This window comes from Myotis daubentonii, chromosome 3, assembly GCF_963259705.1.
Source record: "Myotis daubentonii chromosome 3, mMyoDau2.1, whole genome shotgun sequence".
NCBI lineage: Eukaryota > Metazoa > Chordata > Mammalia > Chiroptera > Vespertilionidae > Myotis > Myotis daubentonii.
The window spans coordinates 57779928-57798064 of NC_081842.1; the positions used below are offsets into that span (position 1 = coordinate 57779928).

Sequence of the window (18137 nt, forward strand, 5' to 3'; positions counted from 1 at the left end):
TGGTTGGAAAGTTCATCCTCACGTCCAACCACATTCCTTGTCAGTATGTCCTGTTGGGTCGTCCCGTTCTGTTCTCAGAGGAGACAGCTGGTCTCATCTGCAGCTGTGAGCTCAAGGCTGTTTATTATTAAATCTCCCTCAAGGTCTTTTCTTGGGCCTAGCGACCTCAGGCCCTCTGACCTGGGAACCACAGGTCACGTGGTTAATAATATTTGCTGGGGCCTCACTGCAGGGATTCCCTCCCTCTTACAGGACAGGAAAGAGCATTTATAAGGCCTGCCTGGAGGAAGGGTGTGTGCGTGCGTGCATGCCTGTTCATGTGTGTCTGTGCCTGGGTGTGCATGTGCATGAATGTATGTGTGTGGCTGTGTGTGCATGGGTGCATATGTATGTGCATGGGCGTGTGTGTATATGTATATTTACTTTTCCTTCTGACTGGCCCTCGTAGTTTAAACCTCAGCTGAATTGTACAGGGGGCTTCGTGCAGGGAGCTGCCGCTGCTGCTGTGGAGCCTAAAATTAGCCCCGTGGGCGGGCACTTTTCCGTCTGGCATCCCTCTCCCTGAGGAGCTTGTCCATCTCCCGGAAGGTGGGAGCCTGGAGCTCAGCCTGACAGCCCCACCCCACCGCACCCTGTGCTGGGGCAGAGCCCGGAGCATCTCAAACTCCCCAGGAGACCAAAAGAATCTCTCCCCTCTCAGCCTTGACAGCTGCTGGGTGAAGCCAGGAACAGAGCCGAGAGGGGCCTGCGAGCTTGCGCCAAGTGCAGGGGCCTTGCCCAGCCTCTTCACATTCCTGAAGTGGCAACGGTGCAGCTCCCTGCGGGATGCAGAGGGACGAGAGGCCTCCTCCCTTTCTTCTTGTCACACACTGCGGCTCCTGCCTGCCCCACTTGGCTTTACTGAAACCCAGCGTCCCAGGCTGAATTAGGAGTTCCCAAAGCACCTCACAAGGCTGTTTTTCCCTTTGAGCTCCCCCCCACCTCCCTCACCACCGTTTACAAAGTCCCATCTCCTTAGCAAGAGACTTCCTATCCCCACCTCCATGGTGTGTGTGTGTGTGTGTGTGTGTGTGTGTGTACGTCTGGGTGTCCCACACACACAATGTTACTAGGACCCCTGCCCTTGCTGGGGAGGCCAAGACTCGCACCCATGTACATGGTGGGCAATGTCATAGGAGAGCAGCATCGGACTCATGGGTGGGTGTGGAGGAGGCCAGAAGGGATTCCATATGCAATTGTCTTCTACTTTCATGCTTTAGGTCTTTTCTTTTTATTGAGGTAAAGTTATTATTTTAACTAGTAGTGCCCCAATGCATGGATTTGTGCACATTGAAAGGAAATTAATTAGAAGGTGGCCAGTGGGGTGGGACTCGGACTGGGCGAGATGGGCCGGACAAGCCTGGAGCCAACCTCCCATGGTCCCTGCCTGGCCAGTGCACCTCGGGTGGCGCTGCAGCTTGAAGGGCATCTGCGGAGTGAGCTGGGTCCCTCATGCAGGTGGGGTCCCTCGGCTTGGCCTGCGGGGATCAGGCTGACACTGGCTCTCCGACATCTCCCGAGGGGTCCCAGATTGCGAGAGGGTAGTTCTTGGGTGACACACCCCAGAATTGGGCTCCCTCCTCTCTGGTTTTGGAGTGCATCACCCGAGAACCACCACTGCCAAGTCACCACAGCTCGACAGCTCCTGCATTGAGCGTTTGCCCCCTGGTGGTCATTGCACGTCACAGCTACCGGTTGGATGGTTGGACGGTTGCTTAGCCTTTTATATATATAGATTTTTAAATGTACAGTCCAGTGGCATTAAGCACGTTCACCATGTTGTGTGCCCATTGCCACTGTCCACGTCCAGAACTTTTCCATCCTGAGCAGAAACTCTGTGCTCACTGAACAGTGGTTCCCCTTTCCTCCTCCCCAGCCCTGAACCACCATTCTACCTTCTCTCCCCAAGAGTTCTACTATTTTAGGTACTTCATACAAGTGGAATCACAATATTTACCCTTTTCTGTCTAGATTAGTTCACTTAACATAAAGTCTTGAAGGTTCTTCATGTTGTAGTATGGATGTCAGAATTTCCTTCCTTTAAGGCTGAATAATAGTCCATTATATGCAAATATTGTGTTTTGTTTATCCATTTGTCCACCCATGGACATCTGGGTTGTTTCCCCCATTCAGCTATTGTGAATAATGCTTCTGAGGACATTGGTGTACAGATACCTGTTTGAGTCCTGCTTTCAATTCTTTTATATATATATATATATATATATATATATATATATATATATATACCCAGACGTGGAACTGCTTGACATATGGTAATCCTATATTTAATTTCTTGAGGAACCACCACACTGTTGTCCACAGTGGCTGGATCATTGTGCATCCCCACCAGCAATGCACAAGGTTCCAATCTCTTCACATCCTCGCCGACACTGCACACTTTTTTAGAGGCTGGTGTAAGTTCAGTCCAGCATGGGGCCAAAGGGGTAGATAAAATTCTCTCTTGCATTTGCTAATAGACCTATTTAAGGGAGTTGACTGTGGTGATAATATTGGTAACTATTTATTGGCACCGTTAGCACTTTGCGATATAGTAACTCATTTAATCCCCATGCCTGCCGGGAGCCGGTCCATCCTTGCTGTTTCAAGGGACCTGGCATATATGGCATACTGTTCTTAATATGTTTGCTCACCTTCTTGGCACTATGTGTTTTAACCAAGGTCTCTGAGAAAGGTTGTTTTCCCCAGGTAGGGATTTTCCCCTGAAGTTAGGGAGGGAATAAAACCCCTCAAGTAAGTGCCAGGCGGGTAATTAATCCCTTTAACTACGAACAATCATGCTTAAACTACATAATCTTTTCTCCCTGGAATGGAGATAAGAAACGCCCTAACCTTTGTAATAGAGATTGATAGGATTGAATCAACTGGTATAAATACAGTTGTAACAAGGCAGAAACACTCAGAACTCAGAACACAGAACTCAGGAGACAGAATTCAGAAGACAGCGCCTAGAGACGGGGGAGCTTCGCTGGAGAGAGCATGGCAAAAGATCCTGGACAGAAACTGGCCTCAGAACCTAGAGACAGAACCTAGCAAGAGAGCATGGCAGGGGATCCTGGACTGAACCTGACTGTGGAGATTGGCAGGAAGAGCCTGACTGGAACCTGGACACTGAACCTGACTGGAGAGCCTGGACAGAACCTGGCTGGAGAACCTAGCGAGGGAACATGGCTACAGAACCTCGCTGGAGATCTGAAGCAGAGCCTCTCTGGAGATCAAGACCAGAACTTGGCTGGAGATCCTGGCTAGGCTGCTGATCAACTGAACGCTGTCTCCGTGTCATTCCTTCTTCGCCGACTCCGTCCACACCTTTGGGGACCCCTGGACCTGCTGGGGCTGGACCCCGGCATATGGCGCCCGAACAGGGACCCCTAGGTAAGCGCCCCGCACTCGGGACGGATCGGACTCCACCGTAGGAAGAAGGTGGATAGTCTTCGCCGACTCCGTCCACACCTTTGGGAACCCCTGGAACAGGATTCCCCTAGGTAAGCCCCCCTCCCCCATTGAGAACCCCCACACTCGGGACGGATCAGACTCCACCGTAGGAAAAGGGTGGATAGTCTTCGCCGAATCCATCCACACCTTTGGGAACCCCTGGAACAGGATTCCCCTAGGTAAGCCCCCCTCCCCCATTGAGAACCCCACACTCGGGACGGATAGGACTCCACCAGGGTGCTACAGACCCCCCTATAGAGGATAAGTAGGGTAAGAAGGTGGATAGTACAGAACTTAGATTGAGAAGATGTGCCATACTGAGTCCAAAGAAAGAAGACTCTGTATTGATCCTTAGATTGAGAAGATGTGCCATACTGAGTCCAAAGAAAGAAGACTCTGTATTGATCTTTAGATTAAGAAGATGTGCCATACTGAGTCTAAAGAAAAAAGACTCTGTATTGATCTTTTAACATATGTGCTTGCTAGCAGAGGAATTAAGGTTACTCCCAGTCAGACAGAACGTTTTATACAAGAAATATGTCCATGCTTTTCTGAGGAAGGAAAGGTAAATGTAATGGCATGGGAGAAGGTAGGCCCAAGGAGCCTTATCCTTAACCTCACTGCAGCCTTTCTACCCTGGGAAAGTGCAGGATTGGCAAGCTCTCCCTGGGATGATAGGTCAGGACTCAGGTAATAGCGGAAAGTGCCAATCCTACTCTTAAAATGGATACAAGAGAGCATTTCAGGTTTTTCTTTTTAATGCTTGCTTTTAAAAAATAAAAAAGGGGGAATTTGCCGGGAGCCGGTCCATCCTTGCTGTTTCAAGGGACCTGGCATATATGGCATACTGTTCTTAATATGTTTGCTCACCTTCTTGGCACTATGTGTTTTAACCAAGGTCTCTGAGAAAGGTTGTTTTCCCCAGGTAGGGATTTTCCCCTGAAGTTAGGGAGGGAATAAAACCCCTCAAGTAAGTGCCAGGCGGGTAATTAATCCCTTTAACTACGAACAATCATGCTTAAACTACATAATCTTTTCTCCCTGGAATGGAGATAAGAAACGCCCTAACCTTTGTAATAGAGATTGATAGGATTGAATCAACTGGTATAAATACAGTTGTAACAAGGCAGAAACACTCAGAACTCAGAACACAGAACTCAGGAGACAGAATTCAGAAGACAGCGCCTAGAGACGGGGGAGCTTCGCTGGAGAGAGCATGGCAAAAGATCCTGGACAGAAACTGGCCTCAGAACCTAGAGACAGAACCTAGCAAGAGAGCATGGCAGGGGATCCTGGACTGAACCTGACTGTGGAGATTGGCAGGAAGAGCCTGACTGGAACCTGGACACTGAACCTGACTGGAGAGCCTGGACAGAACCTGGCTGGAGAACCTAGCGAGGGAACATGGCTACAGAACCTCGCTGGAGATCTGAAGCAGAGCCTCTCTGGAGATCAAGACCAGAACTTGGCTGGAGATCCTGGCTAGGCTGCTGATCAACTGAACGCTGTCTCCGTGTCATTCCTTCTTCGCCGACTCCGTCCACACCTTTGGGGACCCCTGGACCTGCTGGGGCTGGACCCCGGCACATGCCAACCTAGCGGAATCCCCATTCACAGAAGAGGAGACTGAGGCACAGTCAGGTACCTGCCAGGGGTAGAGGTGAAACACCGTGGGGGGCACCGTGCTGTGTGCACTTCTCGTGGGAGAAGGACAGGGTCTGAGGAGGGTCAGTGTGACCCCATGTCCGCTCTGATTTAAGGAGGGTGGCCGCTGCCCGGCATCCTGACTCCAACAGTGCCTGTGTGGGCAGCAGGGGTGGGCAGCACGTGGTGTTAATCCAGATCTCACACACCTCCTCTCTCAGCATGTTCCCCTCTGGGGCTCCCAGGGTCCGCAATCCCCACAACGTTGTCCACTCAGAGCATGGTTGGCTTGGATGGACTAGCGTCCACTTGAGAGACACGGGGTATTAGTCGTTTTCCGTTCACCTGCTTCAGCTCGTTCCCATTCACACGGCTCCCTGCAAATGTTCGCGGTGGATAATCACACTGATGGCATTGGTAATTGTAACTAGGATTTTTCTGGCTTACTTTTTCCTAGGAGACCAAAGTGTGTTCAAACCTGGACTTAGTGTTTCTGAGAAGACAGGCGAGGGAAGTCTCTTAATGACTTCTAATTAGGGAAGTAGTCCTCACGGGGAGAGTCTGACCTGTTGTTGGGAGGAGAAATTCAGACCCAGCGATGTCTGGCTGTGTCCTTGGGGGCCGAAAGGACCTGGACTTACATTCCGACCCCGCGTTTGTTATTTTATCTGTCTCCTCGGATCAAGTTGGTTTCTGTTTGGAGTCCCAGTTTCTCCTTCTGCAAAGATGAGGATAATCTGTCAGTAGAATTGAGGTAGAAACCCGTGGTGAGATACTTAAAAGGAAGAAGAAATGCAATTCCAGAAACCGTTCCAGGCTGGAGTCTCTGCTGTGCAGACAGAGTCGATCAGAAGTTGGCTGAGACCTGGGGGACTCCGATTGGGTTTCTCGACTTTGCAGTTGTCAAGCACCCCCTCTGAAGTTCCCAGCCCCGTGAGGCAGCCCCACCCTCACCCACATGCCCTTCCCACACTCGCTCAGTGCTGTCCCAGAAGCCGCTCCTGACAGCCTCCATTGTCTGCCTCGCCCACTCTCCTCACACCTCCTCTCCCCTTCCCATTGCACCCATATCCACCCCCAACCCCCAAACGGCAGCAATTGCTGTCCTGGATTCTCTCAAAGTTCTCGAAAACCTACCAGCTCTGAGGGTCTGGAGCATCTTGCCTCCTGCTCCGTCAGCTCCTTTCTTGCCCCATGAGGCTCCCCCACCCCAGAAGGGAGAGACTGTTATTTCAAAGAGACTTGCCTCAGAAGTCCTCCAGGAGGGGGGCTGATGGGAAGGAAAGGCCGGAGCTGCCCCAGGCTCAGCCTCACAGTGGCTCACGGGATCCCCTCCCCCCACGTCCTCACTCCCCACTTCGGTCCTCTGTACCAACACCACCACAATATCAACCCCACCCGGCAGCTCTGGAACCTCTGCCAGCAGAAGACGGGGCATGAGGGTAAAGTGCCTACGAGTGGCCCTGTGTCCCGGACTGGGATGGTGGAAATCTGTGTGTTTACAAAAGTAAATGTGTGTCTCATGCCATGTCCCAGTGCCATAGGACAATAGCCTGTACCAGGAATTCACTTCTCTTGGAGAACTTCAGTTTGGGTTCCTGGAAACGGGGGTAGGATACTCTGAAAATGGGAGTGTGGGACAGGGCATTAAGAACACAGCCTTTTGTGCAGAGTCAGAGGACAGCCAACAAGAGGAGTCGCCTTGGAGTTTTAGGTGACTTTATCTATAATAATAAAAGCATAATATGCTAATTAGACCAAAGGTCCTTCCGGATGACCTTCCGGATGAAGCCAGAGCTGTCAGGGAAGCCCGGGTCCCGGATGCCGGTGGGTCCCAGGTGCCAGAGGGAAGCCGGTGCTGGCAGCCGGGGGAAGGAAGGCCTACTCTTGCATGAATTTCGTGCATTGGGCCTCTAGTAATAAATAACATATCACTCTCATCCGAACATCTCTTCTTTAATCCGAACACTGACCCCGGGCAATAGGGTGAAGTTGGATCTGGGCATCTCCATTTTACCTTTGGGGAAACAAAGGCAGAGACACAATTAAAGACATTTGGCCAATCAGAACCGGAGCCAGGATCTGAGCCCAAGGCTGCTTCCCTTTGCTTGGCCACCTCCCCCTGGCAGTCCTCTGGCATCTCTGGCAGATGAGCAGGATGAGCCTTCCATTTCAACACTGTAGTGGGATTTCCCTAGGAGAATGTCCAGCTGTCCTCCTGTGGGATGGGACCAGCTGGAGCCTCTGAGGAGTGAGGTCAGGATGGGCAGAGCTCCGGGCTGTGGTCTCCATCGCACCTCCATCCTTCACCCCACCTCCCACCCCAGTCTGGAAGACCCCTTGCTGATTCCTGCTGGGGGCTCTCTGCTCTGGGAAACTGGGCTCCTGGTTAGTGCGTCATCTCAGGGTAGGAGGCATTGTTCTCCCAGAAGGGACCTGGGTCCGCTTGGCCCTGGGAGGCTGGTGGTTGCTTCCCGCTCTGGAGGAAGCAGCCCTCTGTTCTCCACTTCATCCCTCGTTATGGGCACCTGGGAAGACATGTTCCCGAGCCTCCCGCACAGGGAATGTAGCCAGTGGAATGACTGTGGTTGAAGTCCATGGACACCACGATGTATACCGCTTCCAGGCCTGGCCCAGGAACATCCCCTGTGCAGTCCTCCAGCCTTCTCTTCTCCCCTCCACAGTGAGCCCACAGGCCACATGGTCCAGAGGAGGTAAAGCCACTTAGTCTACATCAGATTTATTATGAGCCAGAACAAAACTTGTGTAGAGTTAAGCCCCTGAGATTTCGGGGTGTATTTGTTTATGCGGCATAGCCTAGACTGTCCTGACTAACACGGCAGCACATTGGAATGCAGGGGCCTGATGTACTCCTGCGTCCTGCTGCCTGCTCGTGTGCTCTTGGGCCCTGGACCCATCCCTTCATCTGAAAAAGTAGAATGGCAAGCCCTCTCCAGGTCTGAACTGTGGAGAGGCTGTGAAAATGAGAGTTGAGTGAACATTCTGGAGAAGGAAGGATTCTGGGCTCTGGGTGAAGACTCGGACAGGTGACTGCTGTGCCCGAGCTGTTTCTCAGCTTTGTTCTGAAGTGGAATTCATGGGTCTAGCTTTGGAGAGTGCCTAGCTCATTTGATTTTCTTGTTCGTTCATTCATTCATCCATTCATTCATTCATGACATGTTTCTTGAGCATTTAATATATGCCAAGCACTGTGCCAGGTGCTGCTGTTTCAGTGGGGAGCAGACAGGCCCTGTCCTTAAGGCGCTCTCAGTCTAGTAAGGGAGTTGTACACAGATGGAAAGAAATCACACTGATGATGGTGGTGAGATTCCGGCTTTACTCAGCACAAAAGCATGGAGGCCTGGGCCTGTGGTGGCCGTTAGGGGAAGCCACTTTGGAAAGTCAGACAAGGTTTTTCAGAGGAGTTGAATATTCAACTATAGTCTAAAGCAGCGGTTCTCAACCTGTGTGTCGGGACCCTTTTGTGGGTCGAACGACCCTTTCACAGGGGTCGCCTAAGACCATCAGAAAACACATATATAATTACATATTGTTTTTGTGATTAATCACTATGCTTTAATTATGTTCAATTTGTAACAATGTGCTGGGGTCCAGCCCCAGCAGGTCCAGGGGTCCCCAAAGGTGTGGACGGAGTTGGCGAAGAAGGAATGACACAGAGGCAGTGGACCGGCTCCCGGCAACAATGAAATTGGGGATCACCACAACATGAGGAACTGTACTAAAGGGTCGCGGCATTAGGAAGGTTGAGAACCACTGGAAAGGAAGAGAAGGTGGGAACTAGGCCAAGAGGGGTGGGAGTGGCGTTTTCTTGGATGAGAGACAAGTACTGTGGTGGGATGGAGCAGGAGTTGAATTCAGGGGTAGTGAGATGAGGCTGGAGAAGCAGAAGGAGGCAGGTGACACAACCCATGTGGCTGAGTTAAGGAGATTGGATTTTATTCCAGGAGACTTGGAAGTTATAAAAGTTTGAAGAGGGAGAGGAAGTGTAGTTTACATCATCAGATTTGTGTTTTGAAAAGATCATCTTGGCTGCTGTGTAGCGCTGCAGTCTGTTCTGCTCTTGTCAGCTGGAGGTGGACAGGTGTGAGGTTTGTGTGGGTGAACACGCGAATGATTGTAGAGAGGCCACGGGTCACGGTTTCCTCCTCCTTTTGGGGCACGTCTCTCCGTGGGTCTGCCTCAGCACAGATAAAAAGCATTCCATGCCTGCAACGCCAGACGATGAAACTTCCCCAGGGGATGACGGGAATTCACCGGATACAAATCTTAGTTCTGGGAAGAATGCTGGTAGAAAAAGGAACTATTGTCTAAAATTAGGCTTTGGGAATATTTCAAACTCCTTCCTGCCTTTTCCTTGCTGAGGACTTGGCGCTGGTTCCTCCCTCCGGCTGCCCAGACTTCTCTCCTCCAGCCTCTCAGTCTAGTGAGTTCATACTCTTAGCTCACCAGCCCCTCTGCTAGTGGGGCCCCGGGGTAAGGCTGAGGGGTTTATACGATGCATTTTACACCTCCCTGGGCATGCACATAAGGCGGGCTGGCCATTGGCTGACTGTAGTTTCCATTTAGCAGGTTATGTCCCGAGGCCTCGAGTAGAGGAAAGGTCTCTAGGAGCAAGTGTCCCTTCCTTCTAATGAGATGTTTCTCAGAAATGTATACCCTGGGCCTCAGGCTGAAAGACCTACGATCCTCAGAAGAAATTCTGATTTCTCTTACAGAAGTGCCGAGGCCCAGAGCCTGCAGTGGGACTCTGCTAGACTCCCCTATGGAAGTTCCCCCAAATCACCAGGACAGGCCCTGATACATGAACAAGATGTTTGCTTCTTGGGGCTAAATGAGGCCTTTGGGGTCACCCTGCCCAGCCTCCCAGTGACTCACCTGCCCTGTGAGGCCCCTGTCCGGCATCCCTGGATGCTAGAGTGTCCAGCACACAGTGGGACCTCAGTAAACACGGAGGATAAGAAATCAGCCCTTAGAACAGCTGGCCTGCGGTGGCCTCTGGTCCCTCTGACCCCTCACGAAATCTTGGAGAAACTCTCAGCTGCAGATGTTCTTTGTCAGGACGGCAAGATGGTGCTGCTGACCTTGGGTTGTCAGTATCCTCCGTGCTTTAGATTGCTCTGGAAACTGGCAGCACAGGGGCCTTTCCCAGACAGGTGGCTGAGCCAGAGGTGGGGTAGGCTGGGTTGTTGGGGTGATGTCTTGCCCTTGACCATCAGTGCCCAGAGTCTCCAGGAAGAGACTGTGGAGAGCCCTTTTGGCCAAGATTCCTGGCGGCCCCCGGGAAAGCTGAGCACCTGGTTTGTCTCTGTTTGTCATCCACCGAGGAAAAATGAGCGTGTGCTTCCTTCTCGGAGGTGGAGCTGTTTATATCTGCAGGATCTTGACACACACGTGCGAGCTTTCACACGCAGACTTGGAAATAATCAGTCCCCCACTTTGGGGACTCTGTGGCAGTGAACAGACACTAACCAGGTCCTTCCATTTCCCTGGGAACAGATGTGCTGCCTCTGGAGAAGGGGCTGGGGTAGGGGGTGGAGGCGTCATTGGGAGATGGGGCCTGTGGAGGGGCTGAGGGGGGGGGGCTGCAATCCCCTGGGGGGGTGGTAACCTGTGAAGACCTGGCTGCAGGTGAAGGTTAGGCTACGTGTGAGGCTCCTTAACAGGAGTCGGGATGGTGTCCGTCGTGTGGGTGACTCTCTACTCTTCAGTCAGCATTCATCGTCTGCCTCATCATTGGTCCCCTCTCAACTTTCCATCTGTCAGGGGTTTTCTGAACATTCAATTCTCCCTGGGCTTGGGGTGGGTCAGTCCCAAGTTTTGTCAATACTTTCCTCATGGAATCTCTTGAAGTCATCTCCCCTTTCCAGCCCATCCCATCCTCATGTCCCTAATGCAAGAACATTCCTCGTCTTCTGACCCAGCCTCCTTTTGCCATCTCCATTCTTTAAAACTACAGACAGATTATTCTTCCTTCTTGGGGACAGTGTTTCATAGTGGTTAGGCACTTTCTAGCTATACGGTCTTGAGCAAATTGCTTAACTTTGCTATGCCTCGCTTTCTTTGTCTGTAAAATGGGAATTTTAATTGCGCCCACTTCATGTGTCATCGCGAGGTTATACCTGCACACTGCAAGCACTCAATAGACAGCAGCTGTTATTAAATTTCATTTCACCACAAAAACTCCCTCCCATGCCAACCGGCAGTGGCTTATTATTGCTTGTGACGCCAAGCCAGGCTTCCCATCCTGGTGGGCAGTGGTTCACCATCTGGGCCACTGGGAGATGCAGTGTTATCACCTGTCACTCTCTGATTCTCCTGGGAGGCCTCTCCATCGCCCTAGCCATGCCATGGTTTTCCTGAGGACTGTGGCTTTCACCTGATGATTTCCCCTCCCCATTCAAACCCTACTCAGCTCCCCACCCAAACCTCGCCCCCTCCCTGCAGCCTGTCTTGGCCTCCGTGGCCCAGGAGGCACTTGCAGTCTGAACCTTGACATCTTGCTCTTCATCACCTATTGGCATGTTTCTCCTGTGCTCTCTCCTTCACTGTGAGAGCCCTGAGCGCAGGGGCCATGCTTCCATGTCCTTGCCATGTCTCACGGGGCCAGCTACATCCTGCTTGGACTCCCTTAACGTGGAGAGTTGGGAGTTGACCATAATGATCAGTAGAAACTTCTCTAGCAAATATAGGGAATCCAATCTTGACTTTATAGGAAGAAAAAGGTCAAGAGGTGTGTGCTAAGGTTCCTAAGTGACCGTGCAGTAGAAATGGGGCTGGACTCCAGCCTGGGCCTGTGATCCCCCAGGCCTGATTCTCTGCTACCTGGGAACTCCTGGCCTCTTGGCCAAATTCCACTGCTCAGTAAGTGTTGGTGATGAAAGCCGGACTGGCCCAGCCCTGTGAGTGCCGGCAGCGGGTTTGTTTTGACAGGGCAGTTTGGTTTAGGCGGCTTGTGCTAGCACTTGAGGTGCTCACAAAGACCCTGCCTCGATTCCTCAGGGCCCTTCAGGACAGGAGTCGCCGCCATGAGGCCGTGGGGATGGAGTGGGGAGAATTTGACCCCCCTCAGCTCATATTCTCCAGTCCTGCCTGCCCCCTAGAGCAGCCCAGCGGACACTGGCTGCCTCCAAGAAAGACCTCCATCCCTCTGGATGTCAATCAATCCAGTTACTGCATGCAGCTAGGAAGCCAGCGGCGAGGCTAATATCAAAAGGAGAGGATTTCGAATGCATTTGATGGTTTGGAATGCACTGTGTGATTTGTAGCGGACTTCCTCTCAATCGTTTTGGGCTCATGCTGAGGTCAGATCAGTCTGTACTCCTCATGCACATATAGGCTGCCTGGAAATGGCCGTGGTTAAGACAGGCCTGCCATTCCTTGGCATGCTTGCCCGTTCCCCTGCTCACCAAACATTTAGCGAGTACCTGCCGCATGCTAGGCGCTGTGGGTGCTGAGGCTCCACGAGGTGTGGTCTCTGCACCCAGAGAGCTGCGGGGCTGACCCTGGGTCGCAGTTTGTTGTGGATAATTCCCAGCGTGGTGGAGGATGTTGCCTGACCAGGAAAGACCCGGCTGCCGAGGGTCACAGTGCCCACCTTTCTGAGCTCCTCTGCCCTCTCCTCTGCTTTTTGGGGTTCAGGTTGCTGGGGCCAAGGCGGCTTTGCCAGGTTCTGCTTTCTGCAGGAGTGGGGCCCTCTTTGAGGAAGCCCAGCTTACCACCATTCAGACCTGCACAGTGGATGTAGCGGATGTAGTGGGGAAGCGATAGTTTGCTTGGACAGGGGACTGAAAAGGGCACACTTCAGGCGTCCTTTGCCCCGTGGCTCCCTTGGTGCAGATCTCAGACCCCACAGACTGCCAGGAGTGGTTCTGTTGCCAGCCATGAGCCTTCCTGCCCTCGCTGATGGCATGGGGCAAGGGTTTGGGTGGTGGGGAGGCTGGCTGCTGTGTCCCTCTCCCCTTGCGTTCTCACGCTCCGTCATCCCAGGCACATGCATGTGGCCCGGGAATGGGGAGCATCTGGTGCTGTTGGCTTGGGCTCTTTCCATCCACCTCTGAACCCTGGGCGGGACTCTGCTTCCCCAAGATGGGGAGGAGAAAGGGCACTGCTGGCTCCTCACACCTGGGCCCTCTCAGGATGGGGGTGCCATTCAGGGTTGACATCCTGCCTCACAGCCGTCAGGATGCTGCCCTGGATCCTACGGACGTTCCCGGGGAGGGCCCTCGCTGCCTGTGTTCTGGGGGTCAGAGCAGAGGTGCTGCTCCTGAGTTTGGGGGGAGTGAGGAAGACTCGCCACGGCGGGGCTGGGGCTGGGGTGGTGTGAGAGCTGGGACTAAGAGGGGCCTGTGGTCTAGCAGAGAACATGGGAACGCACTGAAGCGAGAGCAGAGGCGTTGGGCCAGCATGGGAGCTCAGCATTCAGGAGAAGACAGACAAGGCTTCTGGCCAGACGGGTTAGAGGGTCCGTGTGATATGCTTATCAGCAGGCAGCCCCTTGGGCCAGGCCAGGGCTGACTTTGAGTTCACTTCCCTCCACCAACTCAAATAATTTTTTCAAAGAAAGAAAGAAAGGAACTTGAATTGTAAAAAAGGAGGAGAAAGAGCCCAAGGACAAGAGGGGGCTGCTGGGCAGGGCGGCCCAGGCCCTCCTTCTAGTCTCAGGGACTTTGCTGCCTCACCCTCTTGAAAATCCCTCACTCTTCCCCCAAAATCCAGCTGAGGAGCAGCTGCTGCTGAGGTGAGGCACGCAGGCACCGCGTGCTTCCCGGTGCGTTGCTGCTGGAAGCTCTGAGGGGCCACAGACGGGAGCTAAGGCTCAGATGCCCGCACCCGGGCTTGGCAGCCTGCTGGGGCCTCTGAGAAGCTTCGGTCTTTGCTTTCACTTCTGAGGGCAGAGGCTCCCGAATGCCTCTCGCCTCTCTGCTTTCAGGTGAAGGGTATGTGGACTCCCCAGTGAGGGCCTGTCATCTCCAGGCAAGAGCCTGCCGAGGCCACGGGACAGAGGAGAGCAGCCCCCTCTCCAGCAAGGGTGGCCCCCATCTTTGGAGGCCTCTGCCCCTCCTGGGGAGAGCCCTGGGACTCCGCCCACAGGACGCCTCACCCCTAGCCCTTGCCTGGCCCTCCAGGCCTGCGTGAGGTGGGCCGGCTGCCTGTGCACTGTGCCTGAGGCTCCAAACCAGAACCCCTCTGGGTCTGGTCATGTGTCACTTTCTTTGGGAGATGCCCTGGGAAAGGCTCCCAGCACTGTTCCTGGTGCCACAAGACACTTGTCAATACCAACTGGTGTTCTTGTCCTCCCCACTCCCCTTCAGGCACTGGGATAGATTGGTTGGGGTTCTCAGTTTCTTGCTTTCACTATATCTGAACCTAGATAGGCGGTGGAAGAATAATTGCTTTGGTGACATTTTATATCATTGCCCTATTTAACTGATCATCCGTCCTTGAGAGTAGATGGTATCAACCCTATTTTATAGGAGACAAATCTGAGGCTGACTAAGGTGAGGTTACTGAGTCAACACCACTCATCTGATAAGTAACTGAGCTGGGGCCCAAGCCCAGGTCTTCCCATGGATCCTGTGTTCTGACCCAGGATCCCATGTTCTCCCCCAACACCATGCTCTATCTCCTGGAGGGCATGCAGAGGCTCCTTCTTCCCTCCTCACCTCCCCCACCCGCATTCGCCCCCCTCCCCATTCCCCCGCTTGTGGAGGCGGCCACTATACTTCCTTCCGCCCTTGAGAACCCAGCCACTCTGTCTGCTCTGTGTCTTGTCTGGTGTTGGGCTCAGGCCCAGCTCTTGTCAGGACCACTGGCTCGGAACCGTCACTGGTTTGAAGTGGCCTTCCCATTTTCACACTCCCAGCCCCATCCTGCCTTCCCTCCCTCCTCGTGTGCGCTCTGCGTGCTGTGCCTTCTCCCTTCTGCACCGGAGCAAGTGGTGGGAAAGGAGTAGGAAGTTGGATTCGGCTGCCACAGGAGGCTCAGATCTAGAAACCTCCGCCATTGGCAGGTATATTTGTTAGGGTACAGGCTGAGCCGCGTGACAAAGAGACACCGAGGTACAGTGGCTTTACAAAGATGAGAGTTTATTCCTCTCTCAGGTAATAGTCCCAAAGTGACCTGGCTTCAGTTCCCTGGGGTTCCACCCTCCCCCCCCAAGGACATTATCCTCATCTGTATAGTCAAAGCTGAGTTTGGGGCTATCCACATTCCAGCCCAGAAGAAAGTGAAAAAAGGTGCTGGTCCAGGTAGGACAAGGGTCTTGTCTGAGGCTGCAAAGGGAGGAGACGTGGATGGTACATGCATCTGCCTCGTTCACGCATCACATGACTGCACCTAGCAGCAAGGTTGGCTGAGCAACATTCGGCTATACTGTGTGTTGTTTTGGAAGAAGGGGAGAATGAGTTTAGGTCAGTGGTCGGCAAACTGCGGCTCGGCAAACTGCGGCTCGCGAGCCACATGCAGCTCTTTGGCCCCCTGAGTGTGGCTCTTCCACAAAATACCGACTTCTGCGCATGGGCCACAAAGTTTCAATTGCATTGTACGCGCGCGCCCGCACGTGGTATTTTGTGGAAGAGCCACACTCAAGGGGCCAAAGAGCCGCATGTGGCTCGCGAGCCGCGGTTTGCCGGCCATGGGTTTAGGTGGACAACTAGCAGTCTCTGCCACAGCCTTTAGAAATATGTTTTAAATAAAAAGGTTTATCTCAATGATCTCCTCTAAAGGCATGTGGTGAGAGGTGGTGGCATGGGAGTCTGCACAGTCCACCAGCTGGACCTCCAATGAGACTGTGTTTCGGGGGGTGGCAGTGTGCAGGGAGGGTCAGGCTGCAAGTGCACATTGCAACCTGCTTCCCACTGGGTGATTTTATAGACTTGCCGCAGTAATGGTGGAGTTTAACGGCTCACTCCTAGGCACCCGGGCCATGTCTCCACTGGCCCTGGGGAAGACTCAACTCTAACTCCTCGTACCCAAGAGTTGGGCCTTTGGCCTTGGTGCCAGCCCTGGCCACCCTGCCTTCCTTTGTTAGCAGGACAGCGGGAGTGAGTAGACGGGGGCCAACTCCTGATTTTCCCTCTGAGAGGCTGAGTCACATCACAGAGAAGTCTCCCAGAGTCCCAGAGGGCAGGGCCCTTGAGAGGCAGCTGAGAGCCGTGGGGCACATCCTCCCATCTCACAGGGGACCCAGAGGACTTGCCGAGGTGGCCCAGCTTCTGAGGAGAAGGGCTGGCCCTGCTGTAGGCCAGGTCCTTTGCTCTTCACGTAGCCTCTCCAGGAGCCTCATTCCCACCTTATCTCCTTTTTACTCATACGCCTGGGATTTCCTAGTGATGTCCTCAGGTCAGCCAGCCAGTAAGGGACTCATCAAGTTCCCAGAACTCCCAGTTCCCAACCTAACAGAGCTGTACACCCCACTCACACAGACACATGGACTTGTCTCCTGGCTCATCTCTGAATGAAACCATCTGCAAGGCCCTGGTGGCCGTGGCAGTTTGTTGTACATTCATTTGTCCATCTTTCTTGGTTCCATATGTGTTTTGTTTAATTCTGACTCAGACCTTGGCTTTCCCGTGGATGAGCGTCCTGCACCCCCATCTCTCCCGCCTTTGCTTGATGCTCAGGGTCAGAGGCAAAGGCTGCTGGGGGTCTGGGACTGACTTCGGATGTGAGCTGGGATATTCAAGGCCTGGAAAGTACCCTGCAGCCCTCAACTCCCTTGTCATCCACTCCTTCATTTACGCGGCATTGCTTGGTGCTGCTGCGTGTCAGCCTCTGCCCCGGAGGATGAGGACGGGATAGTGAGCAAAGGAGACATGGCCAGTCCCCGGGGGTGTCATCTCGTTCCCACCCCTCCAAGCCGATTGTGCCATTGCCAGCCCCATCCTGATTGCTCTCCACCAGGATGGTGTCTGCATCTGTGTCTTTTTAGCAGGTGTCCTGAGCTCCATTCCAGAGATCAGGCCATTGAGGTTATGTGACCAGTCCAGAGTCACAAGGTGAGCGCCAGGGTCCCCTGACTCCCAGCACAGCGCCCCTTCCCACCTGCCTCTCTCTCCAGGCAGCCTCTGGAGTCCCAGAATCGGCCTTGTCCCGAGCCCCAGGGTGCCCGGGTCAGCCTGCCACACAGATAGACACGGCCCTTCCACAGCCCCTCCACGTGCTGTGCTCAAGTCCAAGTTAGCTAAGCGGCTTCCTGGCAGTTTCACTTTCTCTTTCAAGTTTCTTTTTTCCTTCCAAATTCAGCAGACCTAACATGGGCCCTGAGGTGAGGACTGGGGGAGGGTGGAGGCGGGGGTGGGTGAAGGGTAATGGGTGGGGCAGGCAGGAGGAAAGCCGCATTTCACCTGTGTAGGGGGAACCAGAACTCAGTGTTTGGTGGCGGGGGGTGGGGGGTGGGGGGGAGGTTGGGGGTGCTTTTCCCTCCCCCTGAATCCAATTTCAGCATTTTGTCAGCCCCTTCCCTCCACCTACACAGCCCACATCATCCTCAGCTGTCACCACTGCTCACCTAGAACAATGGAAGCCTGTCTGAGGCTCCTGGAAGGGGGAGGAAGAAGCTGAGGGTGGGGAACTGCGCGAGGAGGGGGCTGGATAATTGTTCTCCAAGATGAGATTTTTGGAGGAGAGAAACTTCATTTGCACTCAGATTATAAATAAACGTGTAGCCCACAGAACTTCTTGCCAGGCCACACAGCAAACTCTCCCCTACCCTGGAGACCAGAGAACTGCCTGAGAAGCAGTTCCCGGGTGGGCCAGCCACCATCCTGCTCCCGTAGAAAGCCTCTCCAAGGTCCTCTCACCGAGCCAGCCTCTCTGTCACCCCGTCCCCTCCACCCCCCCTGGTGTCCTTGGTTCGTGTGGGACTGTATCAGCATTTGCACTCTGCTTTGTCCGTGTGAGTCCTACACCTTAGGGGGGTAGGGGGGAGGGATGAAGGGGGGTGTTGCCTGGCAGAGATCCTGCAGGACTCCGGCTTCCTC

At 53.5% G+C, this 18137-nt stretch overlaps 1 protein-coding gene across 1 annotated transcript in view; it reads left to right on the top strand.

Moving 5' to 3' along the window:
- The window catches only part of ADCY5 (adenylate cyclase 5), a 161110-nt gene that overhangs the window by 62231 nt on the left and 80742 nt on the right, over positions 1–18137 (top strand). The window lies entirely within an intron of this gene.